Here is a 7,815-nt window from a genome sequence, read left to right on the forward strand (position 1 = left end):
CCAATGTCTCTGATCGGTCAGAGTTCATTATTGAACTTGAGCGAATGATACGCAGCGTGGGATGACCGACGGCATCTCAAAAGAAATTCGCCGGGAGCAGGTGCAGGTCGAAGAGCATCGTTAGCCTACCGGGATGTCTCTTAGGTTCTTCCCTTGTCCGGCAAATACGTATACATGGAACGCACTTCGAAGTCGAGTGTTCCCGGCTCTTTTGAGATACCCGCGTCCCCTTGGTCTGAAGAGGATCGAACCTGCCGAGTGTGCGTAGTCAAGCCCGGCCACGGTACTCGCAACGGTAGCGGGAGTTCTAAATGTGGCCCGTGTATCGGTCGGTCAATTGTTCCGATTTTTTGCAGTTGCCGAGAGCTCGCCGCGCGGACGGCTTGCTTGATGGCCACCCTGGTTGTCTCACGGGTTGGTTCGTCCGCTGTCAATCGTCATTGAAGTGTCTGCCAGCGAAGATGACAGCCTCCACGCTGGTGTAGCGGTGACACATGGGACGCATTAGCACAAGCCAGTAAGGCTGAGCAGCCGGCAGGGCACGCATCGTTCCTCACAACATGTAAGTGCGTTATCCCCTGCGAGCGCAAGTAACAGTCTTCATTGTTTTAGGTCAGACCAGATTCGGTGCTTGGCTTTTTTCCGTGCTAGCTGGGCCTTGTTCGTCTCCACCGACAGGAGCTCGTTACGTCAGACGGCTAGGTAAGTGAGTGGACAGAGTCCGTCCGGGACCCCATCGACCGCTCGCGAGAAGTGATTCGTATCGTCTGATAGCACAGCTTATTCCCGAATACGATTCTCGGGAGTTCTCGGAGAAATTGGAAGGAGATACCCGGGATTCGTAATGTTCAGAACCGACTCAAGAATCTCTCGGCGGAATGCCGCGGCCCGAGGAGCTCCCACGGCGTGCTAACACGTGATAATTCTCGGTGTTTTTATATTCTCACGGTTTTATGCGCCCGCGCTGAGTTCTGAGCAACAACTTGCCCTCATAAGGAAGGATTAACAAAGTTGGAAATACCTTCCTGAATTTATGCATGTGCCCGAGAGAAGTCTATCTGCACAGCTTGCTTTCCCACACCGCTCAGCAGCTCACAATGTCGTAAAAGACTCACCGAAACTAGTCGCTCGGAACCGGTCTCCGAACACGGTTGTGACCGTTCTGCCGAAAGCTCAATAATGTGCGCACCCAAGCGCTACAATTTCGGCTCCTGGACTGTTCGACGCGATCCCTTTGCACCCTGCGGTCGGGATCGGAATCGGTATCCCGCTCCTCGGAATGCCGAGTCACATCCGAGTGTGATGATCTCCGCGTCTCGTTCAGTGTTCGATCGGTGTTCCGATATCGAATCACAGGTGTGAATGAATAGATCGAGATGAACCCGGAGAGCGATCCCTCCGGTCAATCGAGTTGTGACCTGCAAATGAACATCCATACTGGATGCAAGGTCCGCATCGGCCGATCTTGCAGATCAAAGGAATGTGGCGGCGTATTGTGATTCGCAACGTTCTTCGCCTTCGATCCTCGTCCCTTACTAGCCTCGTCATTGCTTTTCTTCGTCGACGCTCCGTATTGAGTATCGAAACCTTCCCTGGAGTGTGTTGTTCATTCTGAAAGAGCGGACTCCCATGTGTGGGGCCAACTCCCTCCGGCCCCTTTTCCCATCCTGCTTCTCGGGACGGCCCTGCTCACGTGTGGCCGTCGAGGGTTTTCGACTCGAGCGAAAGCTCTCATCGGGCGTGACTTCTGGATCCCTCACTCTTCCAGCTTTCAACTTTCCAGATGGCGGTCAGGGGAATGTTTTTGTCAAGCTGGGCAGCATCATCCGGCTCCGGTCGGTCGGCCTAATGCTGGCGGGCACCCCCTGTACGGTTGTACTTGCAATGAGCCCTATGTCTTCAATTCATCCGGGTGATGAATGAGCTCGAGACTATGAAGTCGAAAGAGGTACGGACAACATTGTCTGTTGCAGAGGTTGGTGAAATCTCCAACGGTTTTCCAATCAGTATTACAATTCTCGGGGGAACCTTCCCCCCGCCGGAAAGGAGGGCATTGCGATCCGTTGGAGACTGTCTGAGCTCGTCCTATTCAAAAGGTCGAAGCCGATGAGCTCGACTCCGGTTCAGATCTGCTTTTTCATTCGATGTGGATAATCTTTTTTCGAAAAGCCACCTCCCTCCGGGACGCGGACCGGCCCGGCGAAACATCGGGTTACCTGGACTGAGCGGGAAAAGTTCCCATAAACATCAGATGAGGAATGCGGTCAACTTGTATGCTGTGCGTGGGCTTAGTGAAGACAAATCGTTCTTGAACCTAGAGAGCGGCTCTAGGAACAACAATGCCCTCCGCAACGCGAGATCTCTGCTCGGAGCTCATTCAAAATTTTCACTTGGGCTTACGCATAGCACCTGAGAGTCTTGCTATGAGGCCCTCAGGGGAAGATCCCGAGTCACAAGTTGCTTGCATGGGCGCATTGAATTGGCGACTAGTGTCGAACGGACCCGAGTTCGGGAGAGCCGAGGTCGAGTGACGAATACGGGTGGGTAGATGGTTTGACTTTGATTTGATTGATCGATTGGCTAATTATTTGCATCGATGAAATTTTGTCCTGCATAGAATACGGGGGAAAATTTTCCCCCCATTCCCGAGCGGGAAAACTCTGTCCGCCTGGGATACGTCACCACCGTCTGCTCCTTCACGGGTAGAACTTTTTATCCACTTACTGCCTGTGACGAAGGCACCTCTGTTAGACGAGGCTAACGCACAATATCCACATGCCCGGAGCATTTGTTCACCGCATGGAAAACATTAAGTAAGTCAGCGGGCTCGACGTTTCACGCGAGTTTTTCCCATACGGCTCAGTCTTGTATCTCCAACATTGAATAAAGACGTGCTCGAACTCACGAGCCGACGACAGGAGCGAGTACAAGGAGCGCAGAAACCGCCCGAGACACAAGCCAGCGACGAGGGTCTTCCGCAATGAAGCGAACAGCAAGTGGATCAGCTCATGACAAACGACGTGGTGGCGACGAAAACCATGTGCCATAAAATTTGAACGTGGCCTCGTCGCACCATGAATCCAAGTCTCGAGGCCCACGAATGGAACATCTAGTGAGGCATGAGCTCCTCCTCCCCTGGCAGTTGTTTCGCGCTTTCCGAGTACGACAGCGTTTTTGTCGTCGAATCGGAATCTCGGTTGGTAAGTGAATCCAGAGCTAGAACCGCGACCCCTCTGTTCGAGACGCATCGGCTGACCCCTTCAGGGAATTCCCCCTATTGGCTGCAGTCGCTAGATTCCGCGAATGGAACGCAGTCGACAACGATATCAGTTCTTTTACGTAAATCGGGTCTCGATTTATCCGTTGGGAAGCGTTGCACAATTCCGAGGGGCAATTATCCCGGCGGGTTCCGAGTCAATGAATGACGCATTCCGTTCTGTTCGAGTACCGATTTGACGCAAGCCTTGAGCTCGAAACGCTGCTTCAGCACTCTGCCGAACTGTTGCCCTGGAAGAGGTTTAGCTGGTTCTGAAGTGATTGCACCTCAATTTTCACGTTCAAGGGCAGATTAAAGCGAGCAGCAAATTCACTCAGCGCTAATCTCGAACCAAATCGGCCTAAGAACTCGCTAACTGCCGATCGGAGGACCGTCGCGATTTTCCAGTTTGACGTTGCATAAGTTTCCTATCCGTTCCCGCATTCCGAGTCGCTCCACCCGCCGCAGCCCCCGATTTCCAGCGGGACGGATCGTTTAGGAATCAATTTTGACTCCGTTATACATAGGTATAAAAGTCCACCCAATTACGTGCACATCATCTCGATGCTGTCTATGATCATGGAAATGGCGACGTCGGAGAGATTATGAAAGTGCGCGAGGAGGATAAACAGGACGCTCGCTCGCGGGATTATGTATCCCCGCAGTATATGCCTTGAAAAGGCTCGATCGGATGCTGTAATCATCCTTGGATCGGGCACAGGTATATTGTTAAAAGTTCATGCACAGAGTGACCTCGGGTGATTTCTGTTTCGATCTTTTCTATTACGGGCTAATGATCGGTAGATAAGGTTAGCTCGAGCGTGACATGCCTAGGGCAATGAGCCATTTACCCGAACGTCTCACTTTTCTCAAACGGTATCGTCTCAGCGTCGAAATATCACGGGGGTAAGCCTGCGGACCCGCCCACAGGGAAGCTTGTGGACAACGTCTCGCGTAGGTGCGGAAGTACACGCCCTGGAAACCCCGTCTCAAGTGACTCGGAGGGATTCTCCGAGAGTTTGGAGAGAGGATCAAACAAAGGCTTGTATCCCAATCATGTCACTGGACCCTGGACTTGATAGGGAGTGAGCGATTTCACGGGCAGAGGTTCGAAGCGACGACGGCTCTCCAAAGCTTCTCCCAATCATCGTCGACATCGGATGCGTCGGATCTTAAATAACTTTTGACAGTTTTGCTCTGGAGCTAATTTTGTCATTGTGAGAATTCTGCAGCCCTCCCAGTTAAGACCACGGATGAAGAAAGATTGAGCTTTGTGACCAAGAGGTCGCAAAACACCGCGATATGGGAGTGAGGCATCAAGCTGATGGGCTCTGATTCAAGGGCATCCCTTCCTCGAACGTATATCGAAGCTCCCGATTCAGCTAAGCATGATAGTTCCCGCCGACGTCAGACATCAATGCATAGTAGATATGCGGTAGATACTAAACAATCAGAGGAATATCGTCGATCGCCGAACCAAGGAGAACTTTCTCAGCCGAATACTCAAGCGTTCAACACGGAGGAATATTTCCCCGCCGATCACGCTCAATCTGCGGGGTTTTTGAGGAAACTCAGCCACACCGCGTCTCTGCCTCCCGAAATATTCTCCATCTGCCTGGATATCCCCAGATCAGAGTGATTCAAGAGCCTTACGATCTCCTAGCACATCTCTCCAAGTCCAATCGAATTCTGGGCGCCAACACTCCATTGGACATCCCTCTCGTTTGAGGGCAATCCTCGGACAATAAGATGGATCCATAGATTGAGGGGCTGATTCTGAAAAACCACCCTGAGCGGTCTCGCGACGAAGGCTTTGACTCTGTGTAGCGCAGATGGGGTCAGGCAGAAGCTTTGGGAACGCCAAAGATTTCGCACCGTACCCAACCCATTGTGAGCAAGGGGCATCAAGCTTGCCCTTCAGAGCCTCCCGCAACTTGCCATAGGCTCCCTCCGGACTCGGAGGATAGCGGTCCCGGCCGATGAAGACAAACAAAAATCAAGAACAGCTCGTACCCTCATTGTGGCGTTCGTCAACGTCCGTCGGGCCATTCATAGGCTCACTCAAGGCTATTCTGGAGGGAGCATGCGTCACCGGGGAAAGGTTTCAGGGAAAGGTTCGCTCAAAGAAAAAGGAGTCACGCTACGAGACGAACTCGAATTCCGATGATGAGCGTAGCAAATAATTGCCTCGGAGCTCATCATGGTCGTTGAGCCCACCAAGGAATGGAGGGCATGTGGTCGGGCAAAAAACTTCGATTTCTTCCCCCTCTTCGAGAGCTCGTCCACGGCATTGATACAGGAATGCAGCGCATGACACGTCTGGTGTTTGTCGAAACCGCCCCGAGGTGACGGACGATGAACAAAGAAACTCCTCATTAATTCTTTTCGGTCGGTGCCGTGCATCAGCCAACTCAGGAGGGTCGCGGGAGTCTTTTTCAAATCAAGTCTTCCTCGAAGGAAGCCAGTGTAGGGAAATCCCGTTCAGCTCCCACAGGGAGATTTGCGCGCGATTATCATTCGCATCGTGGAGGTCCTTGCGGGCCCGGGGCGGGGAGGAAATGTGATAATCGCTCGTTTCTATTTCATCAGGGAAATGACTCCCGAACGCCTCGGATGCACAATGAAAAGCCCATCGAAGATATTTGTCCGTCGAATGCCGACGACCAGAATTCGCCTTAGCTTACGTGGTAAAATCGATGCATATACATAACGATTCGGTATGCTGTACCTTGTGATCGGCATCGATCGTCAGACATTTTCGATCTTCGAGCCCCATCGCGCATGTTCATTCTTGTGCGAGTTTTCGGCAAAGCGTCCGAAAAAGTTCCAGCGCTGACTCGAGACGGATTTTGAGAGATCGATGTCCCGGAACGGACACAACGCAGCGGTGCCGGTCGACGGGAGTTGGATAGAAGGACGCGATGCTCCCACGGATTCAGATTCTCGCGGCGCGCAACCGAGAGTTCTTCATTTCGCGATTCTATTCGCACGCAGGAACCGTGACGAATGCTCACGACTGACCGAGTCTGACAGGAAGCTCCGGAGAGCTCTGTCTTGGCGGGAGCGAGCAAAGCAATGCTCTCGTCAAATATTCTAGTTTGAAAGTTACACAGTACTCGGAGGAAATTATTTCTGAACTCACCGTCAGCGATTGACGCTGGGCGGACCTCTTTACGACTGCGAAAGTCACTCGACGGCAGCTGCAAATCGTTTATCTCGGAGCTGCTAGAGCACTGAGGCACCACGGGGTCGCTTCCTATACTTTATCTGCCCGCTCCAGTGACGTCACGAAAAACCGCCCTGAAGGGAGAGCTCTCACTGAGGCCACGCCTTTGCCCCGCGAGGCGGCAAAGTTCTCACTCGTTCTCCACTCGAATGTAAGCTACTTGGAGATAGATTCCAGGCTCCGATAGTGCAGTTTGTGAGGTGAAACTGCACCTAAAGTTCCTATATCCGATGTATCACTTGAGTCTCTCTTTCACGGGATCGATACGCAGGAGAACCCCAATATCTCCACCGCGACCGGAATGAACTCCCGAGCTCGGGATCTTGCTGTGTCTGGAACTAACTAAAATCTGGGACAGCGATGTCCCTCGAAATCCCGAATCCCGAATCCCGAGACTCCAAATGCTTTAAAGCAGGGGTGTCAGACTTCAATTTTTGGCGAGCCACATTCGAACGCCGCAGGTGCCTGCAGGCCACATTAAAAATTTACTTTCGTATAGAAGGATAATATACCGGGTGGTCCCTCACTCGATTCTTCGCTACTATTCGCGGTATTCTCGGAAGAGCTGAGTTTCGAAGTAAAGGAGGTGGGGACATAATTTTCGAATGTCAAATCGAAAATAAGAATGGGTCCTCCTCCACGTTCTTCTTCTAAACCAAGCCGTTTTCGAGGGAGAGAATCAGGAAAAAAAGGACGCTTCTCCCTTTCCCAGCGAGTTTCCAAAAAATCGAGTTTGAGACTTTTTCTCGTAGGCATCATTCCTGATTTGGTGGGCGAAATGTTTTTTCGATGGGATATCGAAGAGCCAGCGGGAAATCCATCGCATTTTTCCCTCTGAACCTCACTGGTTCCAAGAAAAAATCAAATGACGATTTTGGGACCACCCTGTATGCCTATCGTTCATGGAAGAATGCTTTCCAGCCTACGCGGATCAGGGAAAACTCGTTTGTTCAGTCTTACGGAGGGATTCGTTCCACCGATCTCATTCGATTCCCAAGCACTCATTCGAGATGGTTGACTTCGAGTATGTGGGGGGAATATTTGCGGGCCACGAAGAAATACCTCGTAGGCCACATGTGGCCCGAGGGCCACGGATTTGACACCCCTCGATTACCCCAGCTCAAGTCGGAACAACAGATTTGACGAGCTTTGACATTCAGCAGGAACATCGCTGTCGCCTTCATCTAGGATTCGTATCATTGAGTGGAAAATTTCAACTTGGAGAACCCGCGCGCGAGCACTGCTCAACAAAAAACGAGAAATCAATGATTCTCGATGGCACTTTCAGTTGTGGAATGAATCATCACAATTCAAGCTCCACGGTGGGTCTCCT

The 7,815-nt window shown here is 51.7% G+C and overlaps 1 protein-coding gene across 1 annotated transcript in view; it reads right to left on the bottom strand.

The window, feature by feature from the left end:
• Positions 1-6,485, bottom strand: part of LOC114828475 (uncharacterized) — a 13,098-nt gene extending 6,613 nt beyond the window's left edge. The window contains exon 1 of the mRNA XM_029112763.1: positions 6,399-6,485. The gene's annotated coding sequence lies outside the window, so the exon portion shown is untranslated. The remainder of the gene's footprint in view (positions 1-6,398) is intronic.
• Between the last annotated feature and the right edge of the window lie 1,330 nt (positions 6,486-7,815).

The sequence above is a fragment of the Galendromus occidentalis genome, unplaced genomic scaffold, assembly GCF_000255335.2.
Source record: "Galendromus occidentalis unplaced genomic scaffold, Mocc_1.1 scf7180000077527, whole genome shotgun sequence".
NCBI classification, from domain to species: Eukaryota; Metazoa; Arthropoda; class Arachnida; order Mesostigmata; family Phytoseiidae; genus Galendromus; species Galendromus occidentalis.